Raw genomic sequence first — 20963 nt, 5'->3', positions numbered from 1 at the left:
CAAGATTGGTATTGCGCGATGTGACGTATGAAGAACATGAATAACAGTTGGTAAGATGAAACCATGACATGCATGTCATGTATGTCATGATTTAATTGCCACGCTCATGATGCATTCGCGGCCGCTTCGCTAGCTCGATGTACACAAAATTGGTATTGCGTAAAGCGACTGTATGACGAAGGAAATGAGACCGTGGTAACATGAAAATCATGACATGCATGACATGCACGACATGATTTACATGTCATGCTCATGACGCACTCGTGCCGTTTCACTTGCTTGACATACACCAAAATTGGTATTGCCGACGCGACTGCATGACATGACGAACGTAAATGAGAGTGGTAACATGGAAATCATGACATGTATGAAATGTACGACATGATTTACATGCCGCGCGCCATTGTGCATTCCCGGCCGTTCGCTAGCTTGGTATACACCAAAATTGGTATTGCGCGACGCCACTGTATGACGAACGTAAATGAAAGGTGGACCATGGTAATCATGGCATGCATGGAAATGTACGACATGATTTACATGCCATGCTCATGGCGCACTCGTGGCCGTTTTCGCTAGATTGATATGCACAAAAATGGTATTGCGCGATGTGACTGTATGAAAGAACCTGATAAGAACAGGTAGTAACATGAAAACTATTACATGCATGCCATGTATGTCATGACTTACATGTCACGCATTGTGCATTCGCGGCCGTTTCGGTAGCTTGATATACACCAAAACTGGTATTGCGCGATGTGACTGTATGATGAACATTAGTGACAGGTGGTAACATGAAAAACCATAATATCCATGTCATGTATGGCATGATCTACATGTTCTACTCATGGTGCACTCGCGGCCATTTCGCTGCTTTGATATACGCCAAAATTGGTATTGCGCGATGTGACTGTATGATGAACCTAAATGAGAGGCTTAACATGAGAATCATGTTATGCATGTCATGTATGGTATGATTTACAGCCACTGTCATGGTGCGCTTCCGGCCGTTTTGTTAACATGAATATTACCAAAATTGGTATGGCATGACACGAGTGCGTGATGAACAAAACGAAGGTCATGCATTTATATACTAGAATATGCGTTTCATTGGCATGGTGTACACTAGATTGTGCATGCATGATGCGTGCATGGCAAACATGCGATATATGGTGGACTAGATGCCATGGCATGAATGATTTCATTGGCTCAAAGAAAACAAGGCGATGTATGCAGCTCTTTGCTGGCTGCTTCGCATTACATCGATTCCCCAGTGCGTGGGATCTGCGAATTTTTTTTTTTGTTTTGTTGACAAGGACGGCGAGTTTCTTCTCTGTAATGTGCGGTGCTTTGCGGCTTCTGAGGAAGCGGTAGCTTTTTCAAACGATCCTATTGAAGAGAGAAGATTCGGTACCTGGTGTTCCAGTTGTGGTAGGCGAAGAACGCGTCCACCTCTGTATGTATGTATGTATGTATGTATTGTATGTATGTTGTATGTATGTATGTATGTATGTATGTATGTATGTATGTATGTATGTATGTATGTATGTATGTATGTATGTAGTATGTATGTATGTAACACGAGCTTACTCTAAAAGGCATGGTTGGGGCACATTTGCCGACCCACTGTAGTTCACTAAGTGGAGACGTGTATGAACAAGAATTAGGTTCTCGGTAAAAGCAGAGGCACCACGGCTCCAGGAAGTTGGAGGCAGTCCATAGAAAAACGCCACGTTTGTTTCGTATCAGTGACATTGCATTGCCAACTCGAGGGGCAGAAAGACAGTTCTTAGATAACATGTATGATTAGGGTGACATGCGCACGAAGTTTCTTAGCTGTTGCGCATGTCTGGCCCTATATATTGAATCCTACATAGTGTTCAATCAACAGTCCAAAAATTGCGCTCCCTTGACCGCTTCCCTTGTTATTTATTGCGGAAGACAGCCATACTTTCTGGGCTTATTCCAAACGTGAACCAACTAGATCAGCACGTGTACTTCAAGATTATGAAAACACACTTGACTCGTACAGTAACCATGGATCTCCGATACAGCCAGAAAACGGCTTTTGCATGTTCTTCTGCATAGTCAATCCATATTTTCTTAACGCTCAGTAAATATTGTTGTGTATGCGTGCCAATCGCAAATCGAGAGCGCTGGCTTTTAGCAAGAAGCTTCGTGGACAAAACCAGCTAATGTCAAAGCCTCGAGAACGTCATGTGTCACCGCTCCTTGAATCTGGGCAAACAGTGGAATGCGTAAACCATGACATTTTCATTAAGGTTCACACAAAACTAAACAATAGTTAAGATGAGTTATCGTGAAGCCAGTTCTATAGCCAAGTTAGCATTCAACAATACTTTCTACATTGAGAAAATTACCAGCGCGCACTAGTCTATTTGGTAGTTTCATTTGAGGACTGGCATTCTCGTTTGCATTAGAGATCGAATATATCTAAAAATGTCGAGCCTCAGGCGCACTCAAGCTACAGTTTTGTAGCTTTTGGTCTGTGGTCCTTTCCCCCCCCTTTTTGCATGGGAAAAATAAAGACTATTTATTTAAATCGGCACCAGGCGTCCGCTACCCGGGAGCAGTGGTTATGGCCCTCGGCGCTGGCCTGAAGGTCGCGGGACGCGTGGTCGCATTTCGATGGAGGCAAAATGGTAGAGGCCCGTGGGAGACGCTACAAGCGCCGAAGGGAGCGGACGCGTTCACATCGGCTCCGCCTTCGTAAATGTTTTCGCAGCGTTTCTGCAAAATATCTGTGTAGTTTTTGCACCATCGTCTCCAGCAAGTTACGCGGACTCTGTGGATATCTTCTTCAAGGTGGGACCTGCTTTTTTCACCACAATATTGGACTTTCCCCCGAGCTGCAGCGACGCCGAGCTAAGGTGTGCTCCGGACGCCTAGCTTGCCGCCGTCACGGCTGCGCGTCGACTTTCCTCAAGCTGCCATGGAAGTGCAAGTTGAAGGACTGAGATCTCGCCCACCGAGATTTCCGAAGAAGCAGGATGGTGCACCATTGCCCCTCGGGAACGACATTCTTCTCAGGGCAAGCACGCTAACCCTAACACTTCAGCAGCCTCCCAAGCCGGCGTTGGAGGCACGAACAAGGCGCAGCGTGACCCGCGCGCACACAAGCAGCAAGTTTGAAAGCAGGCAAGATGGTCGCCCTTCCTCGTGATCACCACAAAGTTGTTATCAGGCCACGGGGCAGCTTGAACGTTGCTGCAGTCGGAATCGTCCGCCTCGCCTCGGCCCTATACAGGCCAGCAAGTGTATCTCCCCAAGACGCCACGGAAGACATCATATTGTTACGAATATATTTAACTTGTTTACAGTATGGAATAGTCCAGCAGTCAAGATGGCGGTTGTGTATCTTCAGAACACCGACACGTCGTCTGCCCTCTTCGCACACCTCCCCACAGTCATAGCTGCAACCCCGCTACATCGACCTCCGGCGGCGAAAGCGCCGACTCGGCGCTTGTTAGCAGGTGGTGGGCGAAAGGTACGGCTTCAGGCGAGCGACGTGGAACGACGTTGGAAGACGTAGAGGGCGCCGTATGGTCCAGAGGGGCGATGTCATAGGTGACCTCAGTCACCTGGCGTAGCACACGGTAAGGGCCGGAGTACTTGGGCAGAAGTTTTTCGGCCAGGCCAACATGCCGAGACGGAGACCACAGCAGAACGAGGTCACCCGGATGAAGCGAACGTTCCGGTGGCAACTGTCGCATGTATGTTTCTGGCGGAGTTGCGAGTCCGAAAGGCGTCGATGGGCGACCTGACGGGCCTTTTCGGCTGTGCTAATAGCGTGGCGAGCATATTCGGTGGACAGGTGGGCAGGGGTGGGTACGAGCGTGTCGAACGGCAAGGTCGGTTCTCTTCCATACAAAAGGTAAAAGGGAGAATATCCAGCAGTGTCGTGGCGCGAGCTGTTGTACGCAAAAGTGACAAAGGGTAGCGCAACGTCCCAGTCGCGATGATCAGTCGAGACATACATGGCGAGCATGTCAGTGAGCGTGCGATTCAAACGTTCTGTGAGTCCGTTCGTTGGGGATGATAGGCCGTCGTAAGCTTGTGCTTGGTTGCACAAGACCGAAGTAGGTCCTCGATTACCTTGGATAAAAAGTAACGACCTCGGTCCGTGATAAGTTGACGAGGAGCGCCGTGATGTAAGATGACGTCTTGTATCAAAAACTCGGCGACGTCTGTAGCGCAGCTGCTCGGGAGAGGTCTCGTAATGGCAAAACGGGTCGAATATCCGTAGCGACGGCGACCCATCTGTTACCGTTGTTAAAAAGTGGGAAAGGTCCAAAAGGTCGAGGCCGACAAGAAAAAAAGGCTCAGCAGGTACGTCGATAGGCTGAAGGAGCCCGGCGGGGTGCACAGCTGGCCTTTTCCGGCGTTGGCACGACTCGCAAGAAGCGACATAACGATGTACGGAACGGTAGAGCCCGGCCAGAAAAAAGCGTCGGCGGACACGGTCGTACGTTCTGGCAACACCAAGATGGCGGCCGTTGGTACATCATGTAGTTGCTGAAGTACGGTCGAGCGGAGATGAGTGGGTACTACAACTAGTAGTTGCTGTCCCACTGGGCGCATGTTCCGGCGGTATAAAAAGCCGTCGATGATGACGAACATGCGAAGCGAACTGTCCGTCGAGTCAGTATTCAGGCGGGTGATTAGATCTCGTAGGGACGCGTCACGCGGTTGCTCGTCACCGATGTTGCCGAAAGCGGAGAGCGAGGAAATACAGATGGACGTGTCATCCGTTACGAGGTCTGGATCGTCGACGGGGTACCGAGAAAGGCAGTCGGGCGTTGGGGTAGACGGCCGGACTTGTAGACCATTGTGTACGTGAATTCCTGGAGGCGTAGAGCCCAACGAGCTAGGCGCCCTGTTGGATCTTGAGTGCTGAAAGCCAGCATAGAGCGTGGGGTCTGTGGTAACGGTGAAAGGTCGACCATATAAATAGGGGCGGAATTTACCAACTGCCCATACAAGCGCCAGGCACTCGCGCTCAGTAATAGAATAATTGCGTTCGGCAGGAGAAAGGAGCCGGCTGGCATACGCAAGAACTCTATCATGACCGGATTGACGCTGGGCAACACAGCGCCAATGCCGTAACCACTAGCGTCGGTGCGCACCTCGGTTGGAGCGGACGTGTCGAAGTGGGCGAGGATCGGCGGTGTGGTGAGCAGCGTAATGAGGCGGGAAAAAGCATGGCTTGGTCAGGGACCCCACCAAAATGGCACATCCTTCTTGAGAAGGTCAGTGAGGGGGCGGGCAATATCTGCGAGTTTCTGACGAAGCGTCGGAAATATGAGCATAGGCCCACAAAACTTCGAACGTCTTTGGCACAAGTGGTACGGGAAAATCGAGGACAGCGCGAACTTTGTCGGGATCGGGTCGGATGCCAGATGAGTCGACGAGATGCCCAGAATAGCAACTTGGCGATGGCCAAAGTGGCACTTCGATGAATAAGTTGTAGCCCAGCCGCACGAAACACGGAAAGAATAGACGAAAGTCGGTCGAGGTGAGACTCAAAGGATGGAGCAAATACACAATGACGTCGTCCAGGTAACAAAGGCAGATAGACCATTTAAAGCTGCGCAAAAGCGTGTCCATCATCCGCTCGAACGTGGCCGGCGCATTGCACAACCGAACGGCATGACTGAATTGGTAGAGACTGTCAGGCGTTACAAAGGCGGTCTTCTCACGGTCGAGGTCGTCTACGGCGATTCGCCAGTAACCAGAGCGTAGGTCTATCGAAGAAAATAGGTAGCACCATGAAGGCAGTCCAAGGCGTCATCGATACGAGGAAGCGGGTAGACATCCTTTTGGTGATCTTGTTTAAATGCTGATAATCCACGCAGATCCACGCAATCCACGAATGCAGCAATATGTCCAAACATGCAGCAAACATCATCGTTGTGAGTACACCTCACTCTTCCAATGCTGAACGGTACGCCGACTCGCCAGCTTTACGCTCCACAACCACCAGTTTGAGGTCCGGGCTTACGAGACTGCGCCAGATATACAGTCAAGGGAGTCGTCCGAGGTTTCCTCGAGGAAGACGCCAATGCCATTCACCTAAATATCGTCAACAAAAGGTACCCGACCGCCTTAGCGGCCAAAAGACTCAGTAGTACCACGTCGGTCATCATCGCCTTCGACCGTGGCCGGGTCCCAACGTGGGTGTACTACGGGGGTGTGCATGCTAGGTGCACCTTGTACAGAAAGCAGATCGACGTGTGCCACCAGTGCGGACGTGTCGGCCATCGCATGGACGTATGCCCGAACCCCAAGACCGTGTGTGTAGAGGCTGCGGAGCTTCGAACCAGACCCCAATCACGAATGCACGCCGGCGTGTCGCCTCTGCGGGGGAGCACATCCCACTGCGGACAAGGTCTGCAAGGCTCGGTTCAAGACCCCTTATCTCGTCAAAAACGACGCGGGGATCGACGAAGGGCTGCAGCGGAGGCCGCCCTCGAGCTGCAGCAGCAGAACTACGACGGAGAGTTCGCACCTGCCTCCCGTTCAAGCTCCCGCTCTCGAAGCCGGGCGCGGTCAGCGGGGTCTCGACCCCGCCAACAGAGCCAGTCTCGGAGCCGGTCCCGGAGCAGAACTACCGGACCGATTCATGGCCGTTCGAGTTCGCGGCGTCCGAAGCAAGCCGGTCACCAGGACCCGGACCTACCTGACAAGGTGAGCTTCGCAGATGCGGTTAAGGGCACGCCGAGACGTGAGGCTAAGGGAGCTACTGCCTCGGAACCTAGCAATAAGAGGGACCCCCAGAGACGTGGCATTAGAAGCAGTACAAGCGCGAAAACGCGCACTTACGCACGGTAGTGCAACAATTAACACAAGAAATCCGCGAGATTAAGCTGTCGATGGCGCAGTCATCTATACCTAAGCCTACTTCTCTCCAAACTCCCGTCGCGAACGGTAACGACAGAGATGCGCCTCCCGCAAAGAAACGTGCGGCAGCCAGCTCCGAACCTGAACGGCACGACAAGCTCGAAGCCACAGTAGAGATTGCCGCAAAGAACAAGTCACAGTATGTGAATGGCGGAAAGAACAAGAAGAAAATGAGGAAGCTGCTCGCTGACATTCAAAGTGCGATCCGCACATCGGCGTTGCGGTCAACAACCTCACTGCCCGCAACAGACAGGGTTGAATCCCATATAGACAGAATCGAGACTCACATAGGCCTTCGCCCAGGCACGTCGATGGTGCCCTACTGCGGGCCCTAACGTCATTCACAATAGCGCTATCTCTGATAGCGCACACGGCACAGCACTACGATGGCCCGCCCCACTAACGGGCTCGTGGTGTGGCAGTGGAACTGTCGGTGGCTTCACTAAGAAGCAACCACTGCTGCAACAATACGTCCGACACGCGCAACCCAAGCCTGACGTGATAATGATACAGGAAACAGTAGGTACCATACCAAAGATTCCAGGTTTCACTACATACGCCTCGCCGATTCCCGTTGATCGTGGACTTGCAATTTTAAACGCGGAAAGCGATTGTAGTTCAAGAACACTCCGTACGCGGCACACATGCGGAACATATTCTCGTAGAGCTCCTTCCCAACAGGACACGCAAGTGCAGTGTATTTCTCCTCAACGTGTATAGTAATCCGGCTCACTCGCGGAGTCGCCTCATCTCCCTCTTTCGGGGTGCGCTGACCTTGGCGGGTGTGCAGCCCTTTATGGTGGGAGGAGAGTTTAATGCCCCGAACGAAGCTTGGGGCTATGGCTACACTACAGCCAAAGGCCGACGCCTGTGGCAGGACTTGCATGATGCAGAGCTGACGCTTATTACCGATCCCACGGCGCCGACCCGCACGGGCACATCAACAGCACGGGATACGACACCGGACCTGACGGCGGTCCGAAACATTCCTCCAAGCACAGTGGCGCAATACCTTTGAAGATCTCGGTAGCGACCATATGATTATAGAAACACGACTTCCTCTGGAGGGTACACCTCCTTCCCACAAGCATTCAAGTGGACGGACTGGGACAAATTCCGGAAGCATCGAGCTGACAACGAGATGAGGAGGCCATCGATGACATCGACGGTATGGATGGAAACCCTCAATGGCGACGTGAACAGGGCGACACAGACGGTCGCGCCCGAAGTCCAGGTTGAGAAGATCGACAGCCGACTAGCCCACCTCTGGGAAGCCAAGACATCACTACACGCAAGATGGAAGAAGCAACGGCACAATCGAAAGCTTCGTAAGAAGATCGCACAGATCAATCGTCAGCTTGAAGAGCATTGCCGGACCTTAAACCGCCAGCAGTGGTACGACATCTGCAACGCAGTCGACGGGCAGCTGCACAATGGCAGCACGTGGCGTCTCCTCCGTCATCTCTTGGGGGAAACGCAGAGCAAGTCGGCCCAGCGTTCCAACTTGCAGCGCCTTTTGCACAAGGAACGGGCTACCGCGACTGATCGACAGATCGTGACACGCCTGCTGGACAAGTACTTCCCTCGACGAGCCGATGTCAGCACGGCGATTACACTGGTGAGCCAAAATGCGACGCTGGATGAAGAATTTCACTGAATCAGAGATCCGCGCAGCGCTCCACCACCTTAATGGCAAATCAGCACCTGGTCCCGACAAGGTCACAAATAAGACTCTACGAAACCTCGATGATGTATCGATCAGCGCTCTTACGACATACATCAACAACTGACTGGCGAGAGGGTCGCCTCCCAGAGGCCTGGAAACGATCTAAGGCAGTGCTGATACCGAAGCCAGGCAAGCCGTCTAGCCTCGATCACCTGCGGCCCATTTCGCTCACATCCTGCGTTGGCAAGGTGATGGAGCACGCGTTCCTCACCCGTATCAACAGCCACCTCGAGGACACTGGTAGCCTACCCGCCCACTATGGTAGGCTTCCGATCCCACCTCTCCACACAAGACATCATGCTTCAGCTCTACCATCAGATCATCAACGACCCAACTAGTGGCACCCGAGCCATCCTCGGCCTGGACCTGGAAAAGGCGTTCGACAATGTAGCACATGAAGCAATCTTGCGCCGAATTAACAAGCTCAACCTGGGCGAGCGAAGCTACAACTACATCAGAGACTTCCTGTCGCGCCGCACAGTCACCCTCACAGTTGACACCATGACATCCGACGAACATACCCTAGGAAGCGCCGGCACTCCTCAAGGGTCGGTAATATCCCCGCTCCTTTTCAACCTCGTGATGATGGGTCTCCCGGTCCGCCTTGGCGAGATTGACGGCCTCCATCACGCCTTGTATGCAGACGACATCACCCTGTGGGTCGACAAGGGAAGTGACGGGCAGATAGAATGTACCTTACAAGCAGCAGTCTCTGCAGTAGAGGACTACCTCCAAGACACGGGCCTCCGAATATCGCCACTCAAATCGAAGCTGCTAATCTACCGCCCGCGCCGCCGGTCCAGCCCACCGGTGAACCGCGCTACTGTGAATTAATACAGTGATATACGCAGGACGGCTCCTGCATTCCCCGAAGTTCCGAAGATACGGGTCCTCGGCATGCATATAGCAGCCAACGGGTCAAACGGCGACACTATCCGCAAGATTGAAGGCAAGGTTACAGCGGCCATCCCGCCTTATCAAACGAATTACAAACAAGCACACGGGGATGGAGGAGGACAGCGTCATGCGCCTCATACACTCATTCGTAATCAGTCATGTTACTTATGTGGCTGCCTTCCACAACTGGACTGTCACTGAAAGGGAGAAACTCGATACCCTTATACGCAAGACATACAAGGTCGCCCTCGGCCTGCCGGAGTCCACGAGTACCACTCGTCTGCTACAGCTGGGGGTGTACAAACACGCTTGAGGAAATAGCGGATGCGCAAAGAGTCTCGCAACTCGAACGCATGTCCCTGACAGCCACGGGTCGGTACATCCTGCAGAAGCTCGGCCTGAATTATCACGTCCAACACGGTCAGAAACAAGCCATTTCACACGACATCGGCGATACGCTAATAGTTGCCCCTCTTCCTCGAAATATGCACCCCGAACATAACGGGGGCCGACGCCAGGCTCGTGCAAAGACACTGCTGCGCTCCTTCGGTGGGGAGAGGACTGCGCGATTCGTGGACGCGGCAGAATACGCAAACAAACACCGGTTCACGGCGGTAGTCGTAGATGTTAATTCCCGGCTTACGCACGCGTGTAGTGTCAGCACGAAATACCCAGACACAGCGGAAGAGGTTGCGATTGCGCTTGCGCTTACCGACCCCATCTGCGAAGCTGTTCTTAGCGACTCACAAACCGCAGTCCGTAACTACGCGCGGGGGCGCATTTCCCCAGAAGCTCTCCAGATCCTAAGGAAGGCTGGTCGACAGCAGTTCAACAGCACCGCTATCCTATGGTTTCCAGCACACGTCACCATCCCCACCGACGAGGGCCTCCCTAATTCGAACGAGGTGGCACACCGCTATGCGCGAGAAATGACCCGCCGCGCAGAGTCGGAATACCGCCCCGTCGAGTTCGGACCTCCTGCTTCAAAACACGCGAGAACGCTTGGTCAGGTACAATGACATCACCAAGCACTACCAGTTAGGCAGGCGGATATTGCCCCCACCTCACCCCAAGCTAAAACGACGCCAGGCAGTCGTTCTGGCGACAGCTGCAAACACACACCTTTCCCCAGTCCGGTGCGATTGCGGCACATTTTCCCTGCCCAGTACCCGAATGCTACTTGTAAATTATGCCAGACAACCAGAGCGACGCTCTCACACATGTTATGGGAGTGCCCTGTCACAGCAGCTCAGATGGCAGTAGCTCCGGATGCTCTCGCGTCGAAGTGGGCAGCCGCACTGCGCAGCTCCAACTTCAAGACACAAGAATGGGCAGTCCAGCGGGCCCGCGAGGCGGCGTTGAGGCAAGGCCTCGAAGTCCCTCATGGGAGACCTGAGCCCGGGTTATTAAACATCGCCGGACTTTCAATAAAGTTGTTTCCATCCATCCTCCAGTCGGCTTTGTGTTTCTTTTCTTGGTCAGGTGGCACGGAGTTGGTCTCTCGTGCGGCACTAGGACAGCAGCGTTCCAACTTCCCAGGGAGGCTTTGCTTTCCCGTCGGTGTCCATACGCTGCCGGCTACTGGCACTGCGCTTTCTCTTGCGCCTTGTACAAGGTGAAGAATCCCCCGCGTGATCTCTTGCGTATTGCATTCTATAATATTAATACTACTAACACTCAGTTCTGAGCGATCACGTGACCAATCTCCTAAAATACTGCAGATATACAGACGTAATAACCAGCTGAAAGTGGATATTAGTTTCATGCTGTGCATTTTCTTTTCTTGCGCTGCCTCAATCCACCTAGAGGCAGCCTCCTCTTACGACGCTATGTTCGCCGCTGTGCACCTTTTACAGGAAGATCGCTCTTTATGCACTGAAAACGCAAAACATGCGAAGGGAGGGAGCAAACACTGCTAACTGAACGTTCGCGTTCAATTGCCTCCTTACAGTGTGAATTTTATTAAGGCGAAAGCCCTATATGTCTCATGCGAACGTGACTTTGAATAGCCACACCAGATGGTTTTCGCCTTCGAGTCGTGTTAGGTGAATATACAAGGGACACTGTAAGTTTTAAACGCTTAAGCATTTCTACGCCGACTCAACCAGAAAACTGTCCTCCATTCTGTACATCTGTCCCTCCGTCACGTAAGATGATCACCGCCATAAAGAAATAATTGAATTAAACAAAATTAGCAGCCCTTCCCATATCGAGAAAATGTAGGAAAGACCAGCTTGACGTCTGCGTGCCTGAGTTATCTTTCTTTCTTTCTTTCTTTCTTTCTTTCTTTCTTTCTTTCTTTCTTTCTTTCTTTCTTTCTTTCTTTCGCATTGAGCAATGCTCCCTCCTAACTTTTTCCTTCCTGCATGCCGGGAAATGAACCTTCACCCACGTGCTTAGCAGCACAACACTTCAGTTGCTACAGGCAACAACGACGTTCACGCGTTCATATTCAAGCAACAATGAAATGTGGCAACGTCAAATGACAAGTGACCTCGATAGAAGATCAGATTGCCGTATCAGTAACGGCTGATCGCCGCCAAGCCCGCGATCGAGGGAGCGTCAATTATCGGAAAACGGCACATACAAGCACGCATGTGAACGGCACTTCTTCGAGGGCCGCATTTGTGCACACTCGCCGGCGCCGGGTTTTTCGAGTACAACCCCTCTGCCTCCGCCTAAATCCATAACTCATAACATATTAATAACATTAATTAACATTAATTTTTGGGGTTTAACGTCCGAAAAGTGCAATATGATTATCAGGAACGCCGTAGTGCAGGGCTCCGGAAATATCGATCACCTGGGGTTTTTTAACGTGCACCTAAATACACGGGCCTCAAGCATTTTCGCCTCCGGCGAAAATGAGGCCGCCGCGGCAGGGTTTCGATCCCGCGACCTTCGGGTCAGCAGTCGAGCACCATGACCACTAGACCACTGTGGCGGGTGTAACTCGTAACAAGCTTCGCTTGAAATATTTGGTGCGTTTACGCCATTGCTGATCGACGCCAGTGCACTCCATGACAAGCGACAGCTACGTTCTCGTTCCTTAGGTTTTTCTTTAAAAAAAAAACAGAAAAACTGAAAGAACAGAGCTTCGTTTAACGCGGCTGCCACTGATACACTTGCGCACCCAGTTAAAGAGAGGCAGCATAAAGTTTACAATGGGAATAATTACATATGATTTCGACATAAAGTACATTGGGTTAGATGAATTCCTTTATCTACTACTCAGGTGCCCCTTCATTGATTATCATTATTCTGATTATTTGTGATAAAATGCAGCGAAATGTTCATCAATATTCTCTAAAGAGTTGTACACAACAGTATACTGGCGCTAATTTGTTTGTTTTTTACTCACAGTATGATGCTCGCAGGGTGTTGGTGAAACCCATCTGCGGACTAATACATTTGAATGTTTATGCCATGGTTAATCTGATCTCTGAATCCGTGTCTACCGCGTCAACAACATTTACACACTGTGGGACTACATGTGCATCCCCGTATCTTCAAAGCGGTGGCGCCTCGGCTCATGCGTTTGCTGCTGCCGCTGCCTTCCGCGCCCCGCTACCAGCCGCGGTGGTCTAGCGGTTATGGTGCTCGACTGCTGACCCGGCCGCGGCGGCCGCGTTTTCGGTGGAAGCGAAAATGCTTGAGGCCCGCGTCCTTAGACAACCCCAGGTGGTCGAAATTTCCGGAGCCTTCCATCACGGCGTCTCTCATAGTCATATCGTGGTTTTGGGACGTTAACCCCCGACAGTTATAATAATAATATCTGGGGTTTAACGTCCCAAAACCACTATATGATTATGAGAGACGCCGTAGTGGAGGGCTCCGGAAATTTCGACCACCTGGGGTTCTTTAACGTGCACCTAAATCTAAGTACACGGGCCTCAAACATTTTCGCCTCCAACGAAAATGCAGCCGCCGCGGCCGGGATTCGATCCCGAGACCCTTCGGGTCAACAGTCGAGCACCATAACCACTAGACCATCGTGGCGGGGCCCCGACAGTTATTATTATTTCGCGCCCCGCTGTCTTGCTGAAGCCGAGATGTCCCGTTCCCTTCTTCCCCTCTTCTGGGAAGACTCCTTCCCCAACCCAGAGAGCACCCGTCGCTTTCTCGGCGGCCTCTTTGTGTTTCGACTCGGGAGCCGTGACTGATCACAGCAGAGTCGTATTCCTTTGCGACACGGCGTCCTCATTTGGAGACGCGACTTACCATTGCCATTTCTGTGCGCTGTTGGCAAGGAAGGGACAGAAAACACTGAGCTGGTGGTTAATTAAACATTCTTGTTTCCTAAAAACTTCCTTTATATCACTTCCTCGTTGAAATATTTCCCTACACACGATCGCTTTGGTGAAGGCAGTACCTTCACCAAAACGCAGTGTCGCAGTCTGTAAGCAATAGAGTTAATGCATGTGGCTCCTTTAGGAGCCGTACACAGTAGCTATAGTAGGCAACGGAGTTACTTTATATTCTACTTTAGGTAGCACAACAGCGCGTCTGTTTGCATCAGCAACTAATGCGCTAGCAACCGCTAGCGCATCTACTACCCGGATGCGATGTTATGTTATTGTGTCATCATGTGACGTCGCGTTATATGACGTCATAATAACGCCACGATGACGGCAGAAATTTTGGCAACCTGCGACGTCATTACGACGTCATATGGTGACGTCATCGCGTGATGATTATTTTTTCCATCACTCGTGTTGACGCCGACGCTCACTTTTCGCGTTTCGTCTTAAGTTAAAATCACTACAAACGGATGGTCTCGTCCACTCCCAAGGAAGGTAAAATTTTACTGGACGAGCGAGTTTGGGCCCTTTACGGGCCCTGGACCACCGCACGGCCATCACATTGCGCCTATGTGTCCAGACCACGCAAGGCAGGGCACTGGTACCCGGTTCACACAGCGATGCTGTGCGTCCAGATCCTGCGACGCAAGGAGGGCCTCCCGTTCCACCCATGTACTGATGGCGGGCTGCCCCTGCGCGGGAGGATCGGCAGGCGGGCGACTCTCCACAGAGAGTGCACTCCGGAGAAATGGGGCGGAAGTTAAATAAGACTTGAGGGGTGGGAAGAGTTCGGGTCTGGAGTCGCCTCCAAATGATTTGTTGCGAGTGGGAAAGGCGGGGGTGGGGAGGGGGGTTGAGGCGACGGGCAAGGCGTGCTTGTTGGGTGAGTTCAGAGAACGTGTGTGCCCGCTCTCTCGAGAAATCCCGGCTGGTGTCGCCATTTGCCCGTATAATAAGTCCTCGGGCTATGTTATCGGCGGCCTCATTTCCGGGATTGCCAGAGTGAGCCGGCACCCACACGAGTTCAATAAGCCTGTCGGAATTTACGGTACACACCCTCATTATTTGCCACGCGGGAGGATGGACGCGACCATGGGCAAAGTTAAGAATTGCTGTTTTGAATCGCTAAGTATGTAAGTGACGTTGGTTTTGGCGATTACTAACGCTATAACAGCTTCCTCTGCTTCCTCCGGGGTAAAAGGGGGTCCAAGAAGTGGGTGATTGGGGGCTGAAGGATGATAAGCGACAGCTACCGAACGGTATGGACCACACGCGGATGAACGTTCCTGGATTAACGTTCCTAGGGAGAGGTTTGATGATAAGCGCGGCGCGTATGGAACGAGGATTGAATTGGAAAATCTTTATTTACGTCCTGCAGGACGCGCTTAGCGCGTAGCGGCCGTCTCCCACGTAGGGACCGACAGAGAATACCTGGCGGCCGCTTCATGGGCCTGCTGGACAGCCCATTGCTGGGCGAGACTAATTCTGAAGTATGTGCTGGTATACGGATTCCAAGCGAATCCAGTATATGCCGCCCTGTTTCGGACCCAGCCAGGCGATGGTACTGCGATTGCATATGTGCAGCTATGAGTTCTTGTATTGTGTTGTGCGTTTCCGAGTTTTAGGAGCCTATCAGTGCTAGTATTTTTTTTTTTTGGAGATTAAGCGCTGCTTTGGTAGCCATGCGGATTAGAGCGTTAATTCGCTCCCTAAGCAAGCGAAACCTAGCTATTGCTCAACGAACTTGATTTATTTATTTATTTATTTATTTATTTATTTATTTATTTATTTATTTATTTATTTATTTATTTATTTATTTATTTATTTATTTATTTATTTTCAAATACTGCAGCCCTATGCAGGGCTATTGCAGGAGTGGCATACATTTTCATACACAAATACATTGTTAACAAGGTTGAAAAAACAAAAACTAAACGATTTATCATAACAGTGCGTCTACAAAATCCGACAACGACGATTCACGAGTACAACCAGGTAATTCATTCCATCTTTCAATAACTCTAGGAAAATAACTATTCTTAAAAATGTTCGTGTGCGTAAAGAAAGGCTTTGGGTTGAGGCTGTGGTAACGTCTAGTGAAAGAGTACTAGCATAGCAGATGTAATCGTCGGAAGATAGTCGACAAGATGAGTGAAGAAATGAGTGCAATAGCTTCAAGGAATCGGCATCCCGTCTCGTGCATAGGAGAGGGAGAGGGTATCCCGTCTCGTGCATTGAACCGCATTCAACCCACGGCAAATTGCGGAAAGTCCAGAGCACTGTTTTAGGCATGTATTTATTTGGTTTCGGCAGACCCTACATTAAAAGATATGAAGGACTTTTGAAAGGTAGTCGTCTGACATTTCGTATGACCTGGTCGCCCAAACCGTTCATTAGATGTGCAGACAAAATTTATTGTAGCAATGCAGAGAAGGTATAGGGGCTTTTCAGTATTGCATGTGTTTGGAGTGGCTGCATCCGGCTCCATGCACAGTGCCCATACGTTGAACTGGCCGGCGAGGCTCAGGTACAGCTTTATGCCACTCTTCCATTGTGGCTTACAACCGTTACAACCGTGTACGAATTCAACCGACGAGCGAAGCTCCTTAGAAATGGGACGCAAACGACCATGCGCCTGATCTCGCTGCTGGCTTTCATGAAGGCGTTAGGGTAGGGAGCGGGTTGGAGAGCATCTGCTGCGCGTGGTGGCGGGAACGACTGAGAGAAGAGGTTCTTGATGGAAAAATGGAAAATATAAAGGTGGGGAAGTGACACAGTACCTGTCTCTCAGTCGAGGACACCACAACCGCGTCACTTTAGGGAAAAGGGGGGGGGGTGTAAAAGGGAAGGAGGAGACAGATGGTGGGAGGGAAGGGAAGGTCACAACAGGTAGAGGGCTGGGGGCAGAGGAAGGAGGAGATCCGTCGTTGTCGTTGCTGGTCAGGCGCTAAGCACGGCCTAGAGGCGGTCTGCGAGTTGCGCGGCATCAGTGTACTCGAGCACCGCGCGTAGGTCACCGCGAACACGGTCCATGGCTCCGGCCGGGTGCAGCACATCGTTCATGGTCGCGCAGGGTAGCCCTTGCCTCCTGAAGGCGCGCGCGAGGTGCTCCCGTTGCGGAGCCAGAGCGGTACAGGAGATTAGTAGATGCTGGAGTGTTTCTTCCTCACCGCAGTCGCCGCATAGGGGTGAGGGAGCACCGCGAAGGCGGTGCCGGCGCTCGGCGGGTCAGACAGAGCCGGTCCGCAGTGCGAGAAGAAGGGAACGCTCCTTTCGGTTAGCATTCCCTCCGGTAGATAACGCGGGGGGCATCCGGAGGCTACGCGCGCATCAGGGTGGTTGCGAGCGAGCTCTCGCCGGATGTTCTGGCGTGCTGAATCTACGGAGTCCGCGTACGTTGTCAGCGGAACCGCAGGGTCGTGTGCAGTCCTCACCAGGTCGTCAGCAGCTTCGTTCCCCGCGATTCCAACGTGTGACGGTATCCATTGAAGAGCCACGTCGCAACCGTGTTGTGAGTGTGCGGCGCGCGCAGCGCTTGGAGAGGGAGACAGGTGGGAGAGGGGTGCGAGCGGTGATGCGGCGGGGACCTTCGACGGCGGCGCGGAACGCCGCGCGCGGCGTTCGGCGCGCGCAGCGTTTCATTGTCTTTTTGCGCCGGCGCCGGGATATGGCAATTCGTTGCCATATCCCTATCTCGGCGTGTGAGCTTTCGCACGCGATGGTTCATTGCCGAGATAAGTATACCGCAACGAGTTTCATGGGCACGCGTGACAACGCAGCCACGAATGAAACACGGTGAAAACGGACCTGCCAAGTGAGTGTAGTCGACTCGCCGGTCAGAAACAGAAAGAGAAACAGAAATTTACCCGTCAAATCCAGCCGCGCTCTATCTATCGTTAGCTGCTGGAAACATACCGTGTCCAACGCTTGGCGGCGCTGGCGTCAGTCGAAGCCGGTCAAGGCCACGCGGCGGAGCGTTCGAGTTGCTGACGGCTGTACGTTTTCTGTGCTAATGTAGATACCACGAATATCGGAAACTAAGGGTTCGTCGTTCCTACCTAAAATTTGACAATTGACTAAGAGTGATGTCAGAATCTCTGATGACATTTGCCCGGACGTTCAAGTTTTCGACTTAAAACCGGTGACACGAACGACTGTATGAGATCACCAACTATCTGAAACAACCGAAAAGAGATGTGTCACGAAAATTTAAAACGCGAAAGGTCCGACGAGTAGAAAGCCTTCTACAGGTTTCATTAAGGTTGTGGCAAACAAAGAAACAAAGCCTAGAAATTCCCTTCCTTCATTCTAACGATGAACAAATTTTAAGAAGAATGTCTTCCCTCAAACTTGTGTAGCAGTTTTTTATTTTATTTTGCTATACTTTAGTTTGTCAATGCAGCAAGTATGTACATATGATATAAAGGAAGAAAAAAAAGTCACGATGAAAGGCAACAATGAAATGTGGTAACGTAAATGACAAGTAACCTCTATTAAAGGTCAGATTTACATATCAGAAACGGCTGATGCCAGCCCATGATCTAGAGCGCATCAGTTATTGGAAAACGGCGCATACAGATACTCATGTGATTGGCGCACCTTCGAGGGTCTATTTACGTAGATCCGCATCTCTGCACACTCGCCGGCGCCAAATTTCTCGCGAATCATTACGCCGCCGCTACCACCAAAATCTGTAACTCATAGAAGCTTCGCTTCAGAATATTTTTCGTGACAGGAGTTGGTTTTTTTTTAAAACCACGCCTACACGTTCCGAATAATAACTGTTGTTGTTTAATGTCCCAAAACCACGATACGATGATGAGAGACGCCGTAGTGGGGGGCTCCGGAAATTTTGACCTCCTGGGGTTCTTTAACGTGCACCTAAATCTAAGTACACGGGCCTCTAGCATTTCCGCCTCCATCGAAAATGCGGCCGCCGCGGCCGGGATTCGATCCCGCGACCTGCGGGTAAGCAGTCGAGCACCTTAACCACTAGACCACCGTGGCGGGTTACAGGTTCCGAAGCGAGTGTCTTAAAGGGGAGGGGTCACGAACAACTTTCCTTAAAAATCATCGAATAACCTCAGTATCGCCGTTTGTTACCTCAAGAATCGATTGCCGCAAAAATTTCTCGAATCCGCCAAGAACGAGCCGAGTTACAGGAGTTTGTGGCGCGCTTCAAGCGCTTTCTCTCTCGTCTCGTCCCGACGAGAGCGCTGGAAGCTAAGCAGGGAGGGATGGCACGGGGCAAAGAAGCTACGTGAGCGCGCGTCATGACCTTGAGCACGCGTGGTGAAAAGCGATCGCTTTATCCCGTTGTTATTTTTGTGGGCGAGTGTGGCTCACTGTGTAACGTTAGCAGACTGTGGAGAGCTGCTCCGGCACGTGGCGGCACCCCGTGGCAAGAAGTGCATTCGATCCAAACGCCGCTCTTTAGTTATGCCGGATATTGGCCAATAACATGCTACCCGCTGTTTGACGTCGCACAGCGGTCGCGGCGTTGTACCCGCGGTGCAAAATACAAATGTAGAAAAAGAACACTTTCTACGAGGCCTACGTTGAATTTCGTTGTTGTAGAAAAAAAGTCATCTGCAGGACAAGAGGCAGTACCGACATGAATGATTGCACACGTGAGGAAATTTCCAACTTTGCGAAAATTTGAAGCTATAAAGACCCGTTTCATTGGTAGCGGTTTACGCGTGCCATGGGGCCGCTTGAGACGCTGACGATACCTAGAAAGATCAAATACTCCATGCTGATGCCACCCGTAAACAACGCTCTAAGGACTGTTATGACTGGCAGTCGGTGGCGACGCACTGACCATGAGAATGGACGGGCGATGCGTTCTCGCACTGCTAGAACACCTGCATTCATCCTAGAAACGGAATCCCCGGGACGGCAAGCGATCGACAATGGGAAGAATCTCGACCTAATAGAGGGACGGCCAAGTTGGAGACGTTTCCACAATGGGCCACCTGGACTTGGAGTGGTGTGCTGCCAAGACGACCTGACCTGTATTACCTGTATGTTTTGACAGGAGTTGCCGCAGACCCTTTTCTGCCTTCGGGGAAGAGTCCGAGGAACAAGCCCGAGGAACCTGTTGCCCTGCTTCCCCCACAAGCGTGCCGTCGACCGTCGAATGGGGCTCTGAGCCCCATTCGATGGGGCTCAGAGCCCCATTCTGGCTCAGAGCCCCAGAAATGGGGCTCTGAGCCCTCGGTAACAGGCTCATCCAGTTCGCTCATCGCGGAACACTTTCCTTGTAACTATGTAATTGTTGTACAAAAAGTGCCAGTAAATAGGTTTGTTATCGTTTTCCCAACTTGCTAGTATCAGTTCCTCAACCCGGAAACCCGACTACGCTACCAAACGGAGTCCGGGTACGACGCTGCCCTATCGTAGCAACAACCTGGTTGCCGAGGACGGACGGATCGAAATATACCGGTCGCAACAACTGGTTGCAGCGGTGGGATGGATCCAAACACCCGGTCGCAACAGGACGCTATAAGGAAGGATACAACCTACAATAAAACTCAACCGGTCTCTTATGCATTGACCTAAGATGACTCGGAGGCGAAATCCATCTTTTTTTCCTTCCCAGTCGATGTATTCATCCTCCCTCACCACCCTCCAAAAGCTTTCTGTACCTGACGTGGTTTTGCAATGCCTCGGGATCGAAGGCACCTCGACTGGTTTTGCGCTGCCTCCGCGATCGGCCCACCTTTGGCCAAGCTATCGTGTGATAACGTCAGCATGTGACGCTACGTCACGTGGCGGCATGATGACGGCATAATGCGTCAGAAATTTTGGCGATCTGTGACGTCATGATGACGTAATATATTAACGTCATCACGTCTTGGTTTTTTGCATCACTCGTCCCCGACGCCGACGGTCATTTTTTGCGTTTGATAAGGCATCTAAGGCTTTAGCCTTAAAAGCTCTACGCTTAGGCATCTCGCTCAGACAACTCCCGAAAGGGATCCTGCGTGATTTTTTTTTGGTGGGGGGGAAGGGGGAGGCGAGGCAAACGCCATTAACATACAGCAGAAGTTGACTGGTGTCGATTTTCGTCGTCAGTGCGAATAGCATAACGGCGACTCTGCACCACTATGTCAGCGTTG

At 51.5% G+C, this 20963-nt stretch overlaps 1 protein-coding gene across 1 annotated transcript in view; it reads left to right on the top strand.

The window, feature by feature from the left end:
- LOC119389741 (alpha-amylase 4N-like) overlaps positions 1-20963 on the top strand; it is a 294142-nt gene that overhangs the window by 157090 nt on the left and 116089 nt on the right. The gene's annotated exons all lie outside the window — the stretch shown is intronic.

Source organism: Rhipicephalus sanguineus, chromosome 4 (genome assembly GCF_013339695.2).
Source record: "Rhipicephalus sanguineus isolate Rsan-2018 chromosome 4, BIME_Rsan_1.4, whole genome shotgun sequence".
NCBI lineage: Eukaryota > Metazoa > Arthropoda > Arachnida > Ixodida > Ixodidae > Rhipicephalus > Rhipicephalus sanguineus.
Note: the sequence above shows the minus strand (reverse complement) of the source record. Positions and strands in the feature narration are given on the sequence as shown.